This window comes from Echinops telfairi, unplaced genomic scaffold, assembly GCF_000313985.2.
Source record: "Echinops telfairi isolate 266 unplaced genomic scaffold, ASM31398v2 ScPeMD7_7420;HRSCAF=8458, whole genome shotgun sequence".
Classification (NCBI taxonomy): domain Eukaryota; kingdom Metazoa; phylum Chordata; class Mammalia; order Afrosoricida; family Tenrecidae; genus Echinops; species Echinops telfairi.
Window position 1 is genome coordinate 30,460,821 of NW_022111320.1, and position 12,351 is coordinate 30,473,171.

Consider the following 12,351-nt stretch of genomic DNA (forward strand, 5'->3'; position numbering starts at 1 on the left):
ACAACAATAACAAGAGGTGACTGAAAATACCATGGTTTGGGTCAGAGTTACTATGTTGTGTGCTTTCATTCCAAACTGAAGACTTCCCTTTAGTATTTCTTGTAGGACAAATCTAATTGTAATTAATGAACCCCCCTCAGTTTTTGTTTATCTGGGAATATCTTTATTTTGCCCCCATTCTTGTAATCCAGGGAAGAAAATGAAACAAAATGTGTGTCCTAAGTTTTGCATCTTAGTTATGTGCTGAGGCCTCCCTTCAACACTTGGGCTCCCTTGCAACACCTTATTGATCATACAAAGTGAAAGTGCATTGCACTCAGGTGGGTATTTTTTGTACATGTATTTTGTCCTGGTGTATATGCCAGGGTAAGCCAAAAAGTTACTACCAGAGTTCCAGTTCATAGGTGCAAGATTTATTCCAAAAAGGAATGTTTAGACATGTCTCTGTGGTCAGTAGATGGCTGCAGACAAGTTCTACTGGAATGCATTTATCTTAGTCTTGTTAAAGTACCTTCAAAAACTGACCAAATCAAAACAGTGGTTTTCGAAGAGATCTGCAAAGCTGGTTACATTCAAGGAAGAGAGATCAGTTCAGGTTATGGTTACTTTTGGGGGATTCCGTAATGAAAATGCACCTGTTTAATCTTCTAGGGTAGCAGAAGCTGTCCTAAGAAGAACTTCATTGGGAACCCAAACCTTATCTACTGAAGACTTCTGATTTTACTCCTTCACACTTTTACTTGTTAAAGACTATTGAAAGAGAACATGATTTGAGTCTCCCAAGATTATTTATTATTAAATGATCATTTTACTAGGGGCTCTTACAACACATACCAATCCATACATCAGTTGTATCACACATAATTGCACATATGTTGCCATCATTATTTTCTAAACATTTACTTTCTATTTGAACCCTTGGTATCAGCTCATCTTTTTTTTGCCTCCCCCACCCCATAACCCCTTGATAAATTATAAATTATTATTTTCATGTCTTACACTAACCGCTGTCTCCCTTCCCCCAGTTTCTGTTGTTTGTCCCCTTGGGGGTGTGGGGGTGTGTGGTTATGTGTCAATCATTGTGATCAGTTTCCCCTTCCTCCCTCCCCTCCTCTCCCCACCTTTCCTCTGCCCTCTTGGTATCAATACAACCATTTTTGTTCCTGGATTCCCTGTGTGGTGAACTATTATCTCTTACCTGTACCTGTGTACATGCCCCAGCCTAGCCCACAATGAAAGGCAGGGCTGGGGCCATGATGGGGGTGGGGGTAGGGTGAGTGAGGAAGCCTCAAGGAACAGAGGAATATTGTGTGTTTCATTGGTGCTATATTGTGCCGTTTGACTCATCGCTTCCTTGTAACACTTCTGTGAAGGGATGTCTCATTGTCTACAGATGGGTTTGGGGTCTCTGCTCTAACCCACCTAATTCTCAACAATGTGGTTGTTTGTTTTGCGGCTTCTGGGCCTGTTACCTAATCCCGTATACACTCCATGATCACACAGGCTAGTGTGCTTCTTCCATGTGGGTTTGTTTCTTCTCTGCTAGATGGCTGCTTGTCTAACTTCAAGCATTTAAGACCCCAAGTGCTTCATCTTTTGATAGTTGAGCACCATCAGCTTTCTTCACCACATTTGCCCAGGCACCCATTGTCTACAGTGATTGTGCCAGGAGGGTGAACATCACAGAATATCAGGTTGTTAGAACAAAGTGTTCTTGCGTTCAGGTGGGGCTTGAGCAGAGGGCCAAAGTCCATCTACTACCTCAGTATATTGCCGTATAAATATATGTACATAGGCCAATACCTCTATTTTTATGAGTTAATGTATTTACATATGTACATACCTATGTTTATACCTCTATTCATAACTTTGCTTCCTAGATCTTTCCTCTGTTTCCTTTTTACCTTCCTCCTGCTCCACCATCACTCTTGCCCTTCTGCCTCTTACTAATGCCTCTCAGCTAGATTACTTTGCTCCAACACCCCCAGGATCTCTACACTGTCCTCATTGTTGATTTTAATTCCCTAGTTTTCCCCTGTCTATGGTGTTGTTTGCTCACTGCTCTCTTCTCCAACCTCCTCCTCCCCCCAGGTCCCTCTGGAAACATTGATCCATTGCTTTTTCCTGAAGCTTGCTTCCCATGCCTATCTTTTTTTTTTTTTGCCTATCTTATATAGGTAGGCAAATCAACAATAACAGAGACAAAACAGAATATTGACTAAAAAGAAGGGGAAAAAAGATAACTAGCAAAAAAAAAACCTCCAAAAAAGCATACATAATTCCAGGTCTGTCTGCTGACCTTTATGACTATCTCCCCACTAGCCTTGGAGGATTCTGGAAAATGCCCCTTCCTGGCCTGAAGTCTATTTGGGGGGCTCCTCAGGGTCTTTGTGGCTTGGATTTGCTCCCATTGCTGATCTGTTATGTTCCCTTCTTGGTTTGCCCCACTGTGAGGAGTTAGACTGGACTAACTCCCTGTGATGTGTCCCCAGTATTGTCCTCTATTGCGGTATGCTCCAGTGAGGGGCCATTGTGTCTCCAGCTATTGTAGGCCCTACAGTCCTCTCTGTGCCTTAGCAGCTCCATGCAGGGATGTCGTCTTCTAGGCTTGGTGTGCCAATATGGGGTCTAAACCTGCACACTCTCTTTTTCCTTCTTGGCAAAACTGCTGCTTTGACACGGTGTAAATCAAAGAGCACAGAACTATTCAGGGCTTTTATGTGGTATAAATGAAAAAAATATAAAAATCTGTGGAGCTTAGACGGATGACACACCACCTTCAGAAGTCTATAGAATGGGGAGGGATGGGGAAAAAAAGGAGGAGCTGATACTAGGGCCTCAAGTAGAAAGAAAATGTTTTGAAAATGATGACGGCAACATACTTACAAATGTGCTTGACACAATGAATCTATGAATGGATTGTGATAACAGCTGTAAGCATCCCCAATAAAATGATTTAAAAAATAAAAAACAGTAAGGAAACTGTCCAAAATAAAAGTCTATAGACCAAAATGGTGGATACATTGTGGAAAAAAGAGCTTCACATTTTAATATTTTTAAGGTTTCTATGATTTTGTAGCAATTCTTTTTTACCTTCTTTTGTATATGTGGCTTTCACAATTTCTTATATTTACAGTGCTTTTAAAAGCATTAATTATTAGAGAATGCTAACTCTGGCTTCTCCTTCTGTCTTTAGATGTTACATGTATGCTCCAATAGCACTATCTGGCACCAAGAGGCTAAGAGCAGTCACAACCTTGTGGCATTGTTCATCACTTCCTCTACAGCAGGCATACGCTATGAGGAGGGGCAAATCTAGGGGAACACTCTGCTTCAGTGTTTCAGCAATTCCCAGATAAGAAAGCACACACAACACAGTAAGTCTGTTCTGTTCACTCCAGAGCCAGAGAACTGAATCTTTTCAAGAGGGGGCCCTGCAGGGTCAGTGAGTTATTTAATGTGGCTCTTTGAGGCAAAAGGAGCCCTGGTGACATAGTGGGTACACATGAGACTGCTAGCCTCAAGGTCAGCAATTGGAAACCACCAGCCAGCTCCATGGGAGAAAGGCAAGGCTTTCTACTGTAAAGAGTAAGTCTCAGAAACTCACAAGGGTAGTTCTACTCTGGCTTATAGGTTGTTATGAATTGCCATAAATGGCAGTGAGTTCAGTTTTTCTAGCCAGTGTTTCACTCCCACCAAATGACCTTTTCCTGTATGGGTCTGGTAAGAGGTGTGGGGAGGATACTAGTAGGATTCACCTGTGTGACTGGGAGCAGAATTCTCTGGAGTGCTAGTGTCACCCTGTTCTGTACAAAATGAGCCCTCTGAGAAGCAGCAAGAGTCAGGAGTGGAGCGAGTCCTCAACACCTGAGATCTCTGCACAGTGAACCACCCGGATCCAGAAAACAGAGGATTCACAGAGCAGCAACAGAATCAGGAGCCAGAGCATGGAATGGTAAAGTTAGCAGTTGCCAGAGCAAGTGAAACTGAGTGCTTTTGTGCAGGAAGCTGGCTTGCGGAATAGGGTGCCTCTGAGCACTTGATTTTGATTCATGGAGCAGCAGCAAATAAACTTCGCAGTTGACGGAGCAAGTGAAACTGAGTGCTTTTGTGCAGGAAGCTGGCTTGCGGAGTAGGGTGCCTCTGAGCACTTGATTCAGGGAATTGGGTTCTCTGACCCATGGAGGTTGATCTTCATGCATTTGGGTTGAACTTTACACCAGGGCAGTATGTCCCTTGGGCACTTATTAGCAGACCTGAAAGAACGTTTGTAACTTGTCCAAATACACAACTCAACCCTGAACATTGCTAATAGAAATATTTTCTTCTTTTCAATATAGGAGAAAGATGAGGCTCTCTACTCCTGTAAAGAGTTACAGTCATAGAAACCTACAGGGGCAGTTCTACCCCGTTCTGTAGGGCCACTATGCATGGAAATTGCTTCAATGGCAATGAATATCTTGGTTTTCTTAAATATATAGACGTTTAAAACTATAATTTTCCCTGTAAGTTCTTGCTTAGCTACACGGCACATAATTTATAGTGTCATATTTTTATTATTCTCTTCAAAATATATTTAAACTTCTATTATGATTTTTTTAAATTGATGACAAAGTATTTTTCTTAATATCCAAATAAACGGGGATTTTCTTTTACTTATCTTTTTGTCTACTCTAATTCTTTAAAGTCTGTTAGATTTTTAAACTTTGGAATTTTGATGATTTTTATGACTCAGCATATGGTTGTTTTTTGCCAAATTTTCCAAAACTATTTTAATTTGTATTTTGCAGGTCTTAGGTTTGCACATAATGCGCGCCCGCACCCACACACACATAGCTAGAAACACATATATACTCATATGTTTGATCAAATCTGTTATTTGATTTCAATCACCTATTCCCTTATGAATTACCTCTATTTGTTCTATCAGGAACTATGTTGAAGTGAAATTATTTGCTTATGGCTATTCTGCCTGTAGTCTTTGTAACGTCTACGTAGTGACTGGGTAGAGCAAGCAAATAAGCTGCAGAGGGCACTAACTCGGGGATTGATCAGTTTTGCCACCACACTGGGTATAAGAATACGCCATCTCGAAAGCAGAAAGGAGACTACCACCACCACCAAGAAAGACGAGTCACCTGAAGTGGTGAAGGCAGCAGAATCCACAGCATCAAGACAATGAGACAGTGTAGAGAGGCTGCACCAGGACTGCCAAGAATGCTGCACTTTCTGAGACAGAACACTAGGCTTTCAGCTAAGTGCCGTTAGGCAAAAGGATGACTTGCTGAATGCAGTGTCCTTTGGATATTTACCCAGCACTACAGGTATTTTATGACATTTGTCTAATCAGGACAGCTGCCAAGGGACCACGTGGTTAAAAGGATAATGATCAGAGCGGCATGTCTGTCAGCATGGTTGAGAGGAGGTGCTTCAGCTTTAATGATTTCCTTTGTTAACTTCCTGAATAAACCCTTATAATCATATTGTCTGTATGTTCTGTGTGCCCATTGCAGTGGATTATTGAACACTGCAAATAAGTAGAGTATCATGGTTGGTGTCAGAATATAAGAAGAAATGGAAGGCAAAAACATGTCTGACCTCGGCCCTGTGACCTTGTGGTACTGGGTTAGTGTGTAATTGGATTCTCTTTCTCTTCCTGCTGTATCTGGATATTAAAATCTTTCTGTATTAAGTGTTTTTTTCTTAGTTCCATAAAGTTTTGCTTTATATTTTCTGAGGCTATTAGGTGCATATAATCTGAGAATTGTTTTATTTACTTGGAAGAAGTAATAACTCCGTTCACACCCCCTCCCCCCAAAATCTGCGTTGTCTCATGTCAGTGTAATTATACCACATGCTTGGTTTAGTTTAAAGAGTCTGGTAGTGTCGTGGGTTGAGTTTGGATGCCAACAGAAAGGTCAGCAGTTCGAACCCAGCAGTCACTGAGAAGGTTGAGGTTTTCTGCTCCTGTAAGGATCTACAGCCTAGAAACCGCAGGGGCTGTTCTACTCTGTTCTATAGTCATTACGAGTTGTAATCAACTAGACAGCAGTGAGTTTGACTTTTGCTTTCTTGGTTTAGTTTATACATGATCAATATTTTATACTGCTTTACACAAATTTCTTATAATTAGCACAGCTTTTTCCCCCCTTAATCCAATATGATGATCTTTGAGTACTCTGTGTACACTTAATGTAATCATGGTACATTCATTTTAAAATATATCATCTATTTGTTTCAAAACAAGTTTTGTAGCTGGTCTATACTTGTATGATTTTCATTTCTCAACAGTGTTTTAAATTCTATACCATTGGCTCAATTAATGACACGCAATAGAATTACCTTATGCTCCAGGGTAATGATTGATAATGTTCTCTAACATAAAATGATAATGATGTTTCTAAAGTGAGGCAACGATATAAGTAATCTACAGCTATATGAATGGATTTTGTGCTCACACTTAATTCTAGCCCCAAGAACAATTAGTTCTGATGACATGGTCCTGCTTAATGCTTGCCCTCATGAAGAGATCACTGAATATTCAGGTGTTAGAGCAAAGTGTAGTGAAGAAATTAAATGATGTCAAGCTATCACAAAGAATATTGTCTGGCATCTTAAAGGCATGTTTTCAAACAATCAGCCTTCTAAGTGAGGTGTCAATTAAGTTCACATGGAAGAAGTACACCAGCCTGTGTGATCCAGGGAATGCACATAATAAAACTGAAATTAGAAGGAGGGAATGGTATCAGAACATAAATTGTGAACACCTGGTTTGCAGAAGGCTGTGGATGACATTGGAAGTCCAAACTCCATTTGCAGGGTCCACACATCGATGAACCCTGTGGTGACTCTCCTCTAACCATAGTTGAGGTTATGACTAGCCTCGTTATCATACACAGAAAATTGTAAATTTGATTGTGGCAAATGTGCTTAGGTTGAAATGTAATCCCTTATCATTTGACCTCCCTTTCAATCTTTCAAATTTAAGTGTTGTTTGTTTTTTAAGTGAAGGGGAAATACACATGGATTAATGCTCTCATGAATTTCCTCTGACCATAGACCAGGGATGTGAATAGCCTTGCTATCATGTTTAGGATACTGGAAAGTGGATTATTGACGATGCAATCAGATTAAAATTTAACACCTTAACATTTGATTTCCCTTTCAATCAAATTTACAGTTGTTCTGCTTTTTAATGTTTTGTTTTCTTTTTGATTGAGGTTTCTGTTTTACTTTGTTGTTGTCTTTGTATGTTTTTCTGGATATGAAATCTACAGAGACAGCAGCTGGAGTTACGGTTTCTTGAGGATATGGCAGGGAGGTTGGTGAAATGGGGAGCTAATAATTATGAGTACAAGAAAGAAGGACATATTCTAAAATTCTGGTAGTGATTATCTAACTATTTTTAATATGACTGAACTACTGAATTATATGATATGTGAACTATATGTCAATAACATTGTTTAAAAAATCAATTAAGTCGATTTTTTCCGAATTATTTATTTGGTACATTGTTGAAATGACCAAAATAATAAGATTATGGGTTATAGTCAAATGTTAAAATTTTCAACTAAAGGGGAACGGGGAGGGAGGGGAAAAATGAGGAGCTGATGCCAGGGGCTTAAGTGGAGAGGAAATGTTTTGAGAATGATGAGGGCAATGAATGTACAAATGAGCTTTACACAATTGATGAATGTATAGATCGTGATAAGAGTTGTATGAGCCCCTAATAAAATGATTTTAAAAAAATAGGTACAAGAATGAAGAAAATATTTTAAAATTGATTGTGGTGATGATTGTACACACTTTTCAGTATATTTTAACCAATGAATTGTATGATATGTGAATTATATGCCCATAAAACTTAAAAAATAAAACAAGATAAAAATACAAAATAAATTTTCTCAACTAAAAACGAGAATGGAATGGGAAAAACATATTTCAATTAACTCCTAATGGAAGCTTTCATAAAAACCTCATATAAATACACCCATTGTTATAGAGTTGGTAGTTGATAATTTCATTATTGTTCTATTGTGTTTCTTTTCTTCAAAGCAGTGAATCAACCTGTGCCACGGAAGTTTTGTAAGGATGAAAATTATTTATAACTTTTTGTTTTTTGCTGTTATTATAAAACAAAAATTATAGGTATTCCAATAATTCACTTGATATCAAGATATAAAATATTTCTCATAAGCCTTCTTCTCTTCCTGAACCTTTATTTTATACCCTAAAATCAGACACTCATATACATATTTTTAAATGAATAACCTCTATCTGTAAAATGCTAACTGCCTTCTGCCTCGTTGCATAGACAAAGAAATTCATATTCTGTAAATCTTTACTGTTTTTACTTTTATAAGAAAATACCAGCCAAATCAGAAGGGGTAAGTGATCAACTAACAATGAAGTTAATATTCAGTAAAAGCAATAATTATTTTTTAATGAACATACAAGTGATTAATAATTTTAAATATTTCTGTTAACTAATAATTTCTCCAAATGAAATAAAAGTAGTTTTGGATTTTGGATCTTAAACAAGCCTCTAAAATTCTATTACTTTTTAAAAGCAATTCCTTTACTTCCTATACTCAACATACCAAGAATTTTCTCAAAGAACAGCTAACTATTCCCAGGAAGTTTTAATTCAGAAGAATCACCTGCCTGGTTCCTTGCTCAATGATCTCAAGAGCTTGGGTTTCTCTGAATACTTGGCAGGGACCATCTTGGGTTTGTTTACATTGCTGCTTTATCTCTGACCTTTAAGCTTTTCTTCCTAACACAGGAATTTGTAACATGTTAACTCCATGGAGTACTATTTCAAACTGACTAGATGGGATGCAAAAGAAGCACTTCTCTAAACTGAAAATCTGTATTCCAGAAAAGCTATTGGTAGAGGTGGGATGAGATACGTACTCTTGTGACATATGCTCATAATATTCAGGTAGCAATCCAATTAATGATGAAGACTCTGTGGAACAAAGGAAAAGGGTAGCTTGGAATTCCACCAGGGAGCCCTTGATAACAAAATCATGATCACAAAGTCCTGGTACACACACATATTCCAAAAAAGAAAAGTATGATTCAATAATGTATGAAGATGATATTCATTAAATGGAGATAAAAGATCCCCTTTCAAATGGGATGTTATTTTACTGAACGTGTGAGAACTAGAGCTGCAGTTCTCAAATTGGTATTGAAGGACTATTTCCTGGGATGTCCTGATTCTTTAATAATTTAAATTGGTTTTTTTTACTGTCAATGAGAAGCTAGGATTACCTGAATGAAAGGATTATGAGTCTTGGTAGCTCTTTCAATGCCTGAACTTACACTGTGTTTCTGAGAGCAGTGGCACCACGTGCTGCTTTCCTTAACCCTCATAGGCTAATAAAAAGAATGAAGGTATGCACAAATTACAGAGGATCAAGGCACATCAAACAGGTGAGAAAATGGCTGGGAGGCCACATCTGACCTCCTCTGGTTTCAACAGGGAGCTGGAAAATCCAACTCCACATAAATCAGCCCAAGGTTGATTGCCAGAGGTAAAGTGCCCAGGGAGGGATGGTTTATGTCAGTATGGAGTAAGAAGGGAGAAGGGGAGAGGCCCGTGGAACTTTACCTTGCTAGTCGAGTCCATAATCCATTGCAATTGCCACACAGAACTCACAGGCAAAACTCATAATCATGGAGGCTTATTAGGGAAGTTAACGGGTTAGGGACGTTAACGAGTCAGGATCATAAGACACTAAGCAATCTTTGGTTTACAGTAGCCCTTCTTAAAAACTGTGGTTTGCGTCCTTTACTCCGTTCATGTCATTTAGGAGATTTTAGTTTAAGAGGCAGGTCTGCTTGTTGTATTTTGAGCGCCTTCATACCTGAGCAGTTCATTTTCCAACATTATCCGATAATGTTTTGTTGTTTCTCTTAAGGTTTTCAAAGGTTAGTCCTTCTGAAGTGGATGACCCATTCCTTCTGAGATGGAAACTCTTGTATCTCTCTTCATATTATATTCATAACATTCTATAAACCGGATACTTGTTAAAGTGTCTGTGTCAAGTGTTTAATTCATTCCAAAATAACCATTCGGTAACAAAATTTATTCTTTAACCAGTGAGTTATTCTGAAATCTTCAGATTGCTATAATGATGATGATATATATTTTTTAAAAATCCCTAACTTGGCATAGGGCAGAATTCTTTTAGATGATATACTTTACAACTCTTTTGGGGGAGGAAATGAACATTGGGTGGAGGGGCTACTAAAGGAGTCTTCTAATAAACTTTAATGGATTAAGACTTGCTCTGGGAAACCAGTAGCCATCCAGCTAACATTTACAAATCTTCTGTCGAGTGCCCTCTAGTCCTTCTAACTCTGAGTAACCCCAACTGACAGAGTTGCCACGCTACAATTTATATGGGAGAAGCCTGGTGGCTGTCAGGTAAGCATTGCACTGGGGACAAAGATGAGGCTGTGTTCCAGTTCAGATGTATAGCCTCTGAAACCTTACATAGGGATGCTATGAGTCAACAATAAAAGCGGTTTAAGAAAGCTGGCAATATGCTTCCTTGAATTTATAGCATTGGAAAACCTGTGGGGCAGGTTCTATAGTCCTACAGGGTCAACACAAGATAGTATCAACTGAAGCAACCGGTTTAATCTGTGAAGGAGCAGATTGGCAGGTGTTATTTTCAGCAGCCAATAGAATTACTGATCTATGCTTAAAGCATTACATCACCAGTCTCACTCTTCACTGCCAGCCAGTGAGTCTGCACCTCTGGTATCTGAGACTGTAATTCCTTATGAAAGTAGAAAGTTTTAGTCTTTCTCCCGCGGAGGGCGCTGATGGTTTTGAACTACTGACCCTGACGTTTGCAGCTCAATGCACAATCCGCTATGCCAAGATGGCTCCTCCCGGAGCAGTCCAGTGCTTCAAAAGTCCTTTTCTTTCCGTGGTCTAATTTAATTAGAGACCACTCTGCAACCCGCATAGCCTCTGTAACATTGCATATTTCACAACATGCTCATAGAGGAGATGTTGTCACGGGATGTTGGAATATACTTCATATATTGCCCATAATGAATTGTACTTTCTTTCTGAGTGAAGGATGAAGTCTCAGCATACTTTAGGGAGTGGCGACATTAGTGTTGCTAATTGGCAGCTAGGGAAGGTACATTTTCTACAATTATGGTCTTGCTTACCCAGAAACAGGAACACTGGTTACTCGTTACTTGTTGGGCTGCGATCTGCAAAGTCAGCAGTTCAAAACCACCACCCAACTCTGCGGGACAAAGTCGGGGTTTTCAACTCCTGTAAACAGTGGAAGTCTCAGAAACGCACAGGAGCAGTTCTACCCTGTCCTAGAGAGTGGCTAAGGGTCTGCATCGACTCGATTGCAGTGAGTTTTTGTTTTCAACCAGAACTAGCCCTTCATTTTGGAGAGCTCCCTCGGGCTGCGACGCCCACAGATTGTACTGGATCGAATTACACACGTCCGGACTACGATGGAAAAATAACCGAGCGTAGTGGAAACTAAAAGGTCACCACAGCTCCGCCATCGTCTCTTGGTCCCCCAATTTACAGATTTCATGTTAAAGGGAGCAGCGTGCGGAAACCCTCGTTGAGTCCTGCTGCGTAACTGTAGTTTTTTGAACAATTCACCAAGTTCCTGCTTCAAATGATGGCCGGAGGGTTCGCGAGGGGTCAAAAGGCTTCCCCCGACCGTCTCTCCCAGGGCTCCCCATTCGCGGCCACGTTGAGGCGACTCACGGCCGAGCGTACAGCGGGTTGGCCCGCGAGGCCGGCACGTCCCTCACGCTCGGGAACCCCCTTGCGGACCTCTGCGGAAAAGGGGGGGTTAGGGCGGCCTCGAGGGACCGAGGAAAGACCTAGGCTTCACCGTCCGGACGGCGGAAGACGCTTACCCAGCTCCGCCTGTCTCCGCCTCCGTCTTCTCGCGTCGCGCCAGCCCAGCCGCCCCGCCTCGCCTCGCCGCGGAGGCTCACGGGACACGTAGTGCAACGGACACATTGAAGCCGCCGGCTTCCCGGAAGCCCTCCCAGCTCCTTCGGGCCTGACTTCCGGTTTCCTCGCCTGACCGGGGCACTTGGCCGGCAGACAGCCGAAGCCCCTTTTCCGGTGCTGCCTGACGCGTCCCCTCGCTCGCACCGCCCCCCCGCCGCCCCCGAGACGGCACTTCTGGGCGAACGCGGCGCGGCGGGCCGGCGCGGGCCCTGAGGGGTCCGCTGCCGGGGGCCTGGATCGCGCGCGTCCATTGCTGGGCAACGGGCCTTCTGGCGGCAGGTCAGCCCCTCCTTCCCCGGCGCGCGAGCCCTTCCTTACAACGCCCCCAC

At 41.2% G+C, this 12,351-nt stretch overlaps 1 protein-coding gene across 1 annotated transcript in view; it reads right to left on the reverse strand.

Annotated features, from left to right (window-relative positions):
- The window catches only part of ZCWPW2 (zinc finger CW-type and PWWP domain containing 2), a 149,510-nt gene extending 137,559 nt beyond the window's left edge, over positions 1 to 11,951 (reverse strand). The window contains exon 1 of the mRNA XM_004704036.2: positions 11,923 to 11,951. The gene's annotated coding sequence lies outside the window, so the exon portion shown is untranslated. The remainder of the gene's footprint in view (positions 1 to 11,922) is intronic.
- Positions 11,952 to 12,351: the final 400 nt, after the last annotated feature.